Here is a 4,996-nt window from a genome sequence, read left to right on the forward strand (position 1 = left end):
ATGGGGCTGTCCTAGTTCCTAGGGAGCAATAAGAAGTTTTATTCCTGTTCTCTACCCACAGCAATGAAGCATTTCCCTGCAGTGACAGGACTGTCACAGTAGTGGGGTTACAGCTGCCCTCTGGATGCTTCAAGGGTCTCCTCCAATGTTCTTGTGTCTGATCTTCAGCCATATCAGCCTTCCTTGATGGAGCCCTGATACTCTGTCTCTTTCTTTCCTCTGAGCATGAAATTTCAGAGGCCAATTCTGCTACAGTACATTTAGCAAATCTAATTGTGCTCCAGCATCTGGAGTCCTGCACTTTCTGGCACTGTTAAACAGTGAGCAAACAGTATCCACAAAGAATAGTACTAGGCACTTGATGACAAAAGCATGTGGAGAAAATGTACCGTGGAACAGGATATAGTCCACGTGTATACTAAGTTTATCAGAGCTACATGGCATCCTTGTAGGTATTTCACAGAAGTTTGGTTTGGCTTTATTTTGTCAAAATCTCTACCTCTTTTTGAAGTACAAGTGCTATTTTAACCATTATCAGCCATCCTCCATTTGTTCATAATCCTCATTCCATGGGGGGAGCTATGAAATGGATGTATCTTCACAGGAATTTTTGTGAACTGCTTAAATGATGTTCAGAAAGGTAGGCCTGTTACTCAGAGGTCCCTAGGCAGGCCCTTATAAATGAATCTAGGATTTAGGAAGCTGATACCATGACCCCTTGTATATACATCTGTATCTACATCTACCTCCACAGAGATAGATGATGATAGATAGATAGATAGATAGATAGATAGATAGATAGATAGATGATAGATAGATAGATAGATAGATAGATAGATAGATTAGATAGATAGATAGATAGATGATTGATTGATAGATAGATAGATAGATAGATAGATGATAGATAGATAGATAGATAGATAGATAGATAGATAGACAGACATTTATATATAACTGGATGAAATCCTCTGATCCATCCTCCATGAGTAGAGAAGTGAGGGCCCCTCCAGTGTCTGTTCCTCCCAGACTGGACCAAATATTTAAGAAGATACAATTTTATTTCTCATTTTACTTGCTTCCTGGAAATACCTTATTGACTGCCATAGATGGGGTTTTTTGATAATTGGTAAGCTGTTTTGCTTATTATGTGCAGGTTTTCTTCTTGTGTGTTCTCAGTACCACACTTGCAAATAGACCGTGTCATTGTGGTTTTCCACAACAGATATTGAAAGAAGTTGTTGCTCCTATCAGATGAAATGTTTAGTTGTAATACACTTCAGAAAGATAGAGGAAAGGCAGATGAAGAAAGAGCTATGATGTCAGTGTAGAATAAACTGAACACACTCAAATTATTTATCTGGGCCTTTTAAACTGTGCAGCACTCTTTTTATAATTGCTCTTAATATTGTATAAATAGATTTTATAGGATATTTCTCATATTAACTACTTTCATGGACTTTGTACTGGGCACAGTGTAGTGCCTGAAGTCTACAGGCTAAACATGGTTTATAGTCTAGGTTTCCTATAAAAACAGCTTTCATGGGGTTGTTTGTCAGTGGACTTTGATCCAAACAAGATTACTGCAGGAAATTCTACCCCAGTATGGAAGGCTACAGAGCTATTTATATGGCATTTCTTTGCAGCAGGTTGGACTCTCAGGCATGGGATTGCCTTTTTTGTAATGTACCATGGAGAATATGTTCCCTTGTGCATCTGTGTTAATGGATTGAGCTACACAAGGCTCCAAGGGGAGGGGAGGCTTTCAAGGGGCTGTTTTCTGGTTTGTTTCATCCCATTCTTCCAGTACACATATCCATGGGGGAATGTCAATAAGTGTAATGGCATAATGAATCCCTCTGTCTGGCAACAGTTTTTATAATACCTGTTAGTTTAAAAGCTAGATGATTTCCAAATCAATAATTAGATTTACAAACATTTATAGACACTATGAATGCTTCTGTTTTCAAGGAGACCAACCAGTGACTACAATGATTTGACGTATATGAAAATTTATTTAACTCTGGATCCCAACAGGGGAAAAGCCTGTGGTAAAGTTTGGTTACAAATGTGTGTAAGAAAAACCACCTAGTGTCAGAAACAAGATAGATATGGCACAACTAGAGCTATGAAAGGCACAAGGCAAACTCATTTCTCTTGAAGCCATGCTGCTTGCTGCTTTCCTCTAAAGGAGAGATCCAGAGTGTATTCAGCTCCTGGGGTAGGTGTGAAAGAGCAGAAATACATCGTGTGGTCTTATCCAGCTCCGTTGTAGACTTTGCAACTTATCTCAGGGTTAGTCTTCTTCACCACTCGGATGGAACAGCTTTTCTTGTGGAATAGGCCAACACAGTTCACCCTATCATACCTCTTGGGGATTACAACCCTGTCATTGAGAAAGGCAAAGAGAAAATCAGCAGCTGAGGCATGGTCTGAGAAGGATACTTACTGAGCTACAGCCTTCCTGGAGCAACCATGGATTGACTTGGCCTGTGGGTATCCATAACAAGTGCTATGGATTATCACAGGAGGAATACAGAGCCCAGATCATGGCTGTTAACAGATGAAGTGATTTCCCAATGTCTTTTCTTGTTTAAATGCAGTTCTCACTGGTCATTCTGCTAGGGATTGCTATAAATTCCCACACAGAGACAAAATACAGATTAATTCTGTCTTCTCCATTCAAGCTACAACTTTATTGATAATAACTAATGATTTTAAAAGTGCTGAATCATCCCAGCATGAATAACTCCCAGCTGGGCCTTTTCTCAGCACAGGCCAACTCCCTCCCTGTTATAGCTGAGAAAACCTGGGAATATTTCCCTCCAAATGTTCCTTGGGTTGCAGCCTTCCTCACAGACCATTTACAGGACTCTTTCTCCCTCACCTTAAAAGAAGGATTTGTCTAGTCTTCTGGGGAGATAATCATTTCACATCACTATACTCAGGAAGACACAGCTCTCCTTGGTGAGTCACTGCCATCCGTGAGGCAGAAACACACAAGAAAGCAGATTTATGTCCTGTTTTGATAGGGACGAAGTGTGGGCTCTTGGCAGCGTTGGAAGGAGTTGGAACAGCTTTGACCTGAATAGATGCTTTCAGGCAGGCCAGTGGTTTGGTGCAGAGCTACAGAAGCCCACAGGTTTGTGTGTTGTGGGGTGTTTAGGTATCTGGAGGTAAGTTGGTGAATAGAAGGAGCAAGAAAACAGAGGCTAAAGGGAACCATACCCACGGTTAGTGTCTGAATCAAAAGAAGGATTAGGTGAGGAGGAAGAGCTGGGTGCTGGAAACACCCTAAATTGTGTTTCATTATGTTTCTTCCCAAAAAAGCCTGAGTGATTACCAGATTATTCTGCTGGTCACGGTTAGAGCTAAGTGGGAAACAGGAAACGGAGTTTTTCACGAGTGTGACATTTCATTGCATGTTTTCAGTGAGGTTTTTTAAATCTGAATAGTTCAACCAGTTTCTACATAAGCAAACAATAATTTGGGTAAACTCACAAGCTGCAGCAAGTCATTGCACCCATCTTACACCTGCACTGGAAACAGTCTTCATTCTTCCACACCGCACCAAAAACATAGAGGTTTCTGTCAGAAAGGCACCCTGCATGTACCCACCAGAAAATAATAGTCAGTAAATCAACAGACATAGACCACAGTCTTATGTTTGTGGACTAATAATCAAAGCACTGATTTCTGTAGAGTCACGCCAGGGAAGGGCCCAACCCTGTACTTTGCAGAAAAGATACCATGTCTTTGCTCCTGCAGTGTGCATGAGTGTATGACACGGCATGATAAAATGCAGCAACCACAGATCAGATGCATATTATTCTGCTATTGCAAGGAATCTGAAAAACACCTTAGCTTATGGCTACAGGAGGATCTTTATGCCCTTTTTTATATTCAACATACAGATTTAGACTTTATTTTCTCACTCCTTCCTCCTCCCCAATTCTTATTTTACTTCAGCTTGCTCTCCTAAACTGAATTTAAACACCTGTGTTGTCTTTGCTTTAATTTTAGTGTCAGGTACCCCCTTCAGGTTAATCAATGCTGCTTAAAAGTATGTGGGGTTTTGCCACATGGGCAAGTACCTCAGTTATCCCTTAGCCCAGAGGTGCCTCTGCGTGGGTTGATTACTGAGTAAGCAACTGTTTGGATCATTCCTCAGCAAAGAGAAAAAAGCCTTTGAATCTCTGAATTAATGTTTCAGGGATGTCTAATATATTTGCCATTCTTACCATATTTCCTGGCTGGTCTAAGGTAACAGCGACTAGGGACACACAGAATTCTCGACAAAAGAAGGATGAAGCAAAAAACCAGCAAGAATTTCTAGAAAAGAAACAAGAATCTTTTTTTAGAATTAAATGGTTTTTTCCAAAGGTCTAGCACAGAGTTATGGACAAGTCCTACTATTCCAAATAAAATCTAATAAAAAAATACTTCCAGTGTTAAAAATACTACACGTACACACACACAAAGCTGATCACTTACCATACTTGCATGGGCCACTCACATTAAATAATGAGGAGTAGTGTCTGTTTATATAGCATGAGGAAACAATGGTCAGTGGGAAGGGAGGTGATGTAAATGTGTTCCCAATGGACACTCTAACCTGTACCGATCATCAATCAGAAGGTAACACCTCAAGAAGTCTTGCGAAGGCTCATTCTGTGCACTGGCATACATTGGCATCTTGAACTCCATTGTGCTGGTGTAAATCAGAAGAAACTCCAGCAGATACACAGCATTGGTGTCAGTGGAGGAATCTGAGCACTGGAAAGCAGTGCCTCCAGCCCTGGCAGGCCGTCAAGGACCAGCAGGGAAAGGGCACTATTGTTCAACTGACCTGCTATGAGGAGGTACAGGACAGGTCATTCAGACAGTGCAGTGGTGTGGAAAGTCCACTGTTCTCAGACAGATTTATTATATTTTCAATAATAATAAAGAGATCTATTACTTAGTCCTGCATATCTAGTAACCTGCAGGAACTAGTTGT

The 4,996-nt window shown here is 40.8% G+C and overlaps 1 long non-coding RNA gene across 1 annotated transcript; it reads right to left on the reverse strand.

The window, feature by feature from the left end:
• Nucleotides 1-2,004: 2,004 nt before the first annotated feature.
• Nucleotides 2,005-4,331, reverse strand: LOC146420936 (uncharacterized). Its single transcript, XR_014848875.1, has 3 exons — nt 4,239-4,331; nt 3,499-3,601; nt 2,005-2,383 (listed from the first exon to the last, which is right to left on the reverse strand). It is a non-coding gene; the product is annotated as an uncharacterized LOC146420936 (long non-coding RNA).
• Nucleotides 4,332-4,996: the final 665 nt, after the last annotated feature.

This window comes from Lichenostomus cassidix, unplaced genomic scaffold (genome assembly GCF_008360975.1).
Source record: "Lichenostomus cassidix isolate B80296 unplaced genomic scaffold, HeHo_3.0 HiC_scaffold_611, whole genome shotgun sequence".
NCBI classification, from domain to species: Eukaryota; Metazoa; Chordata; class Aves; order Passeriformes; family Meliphagidae; genus Lichenostomus; species Lichenostomus cassidix.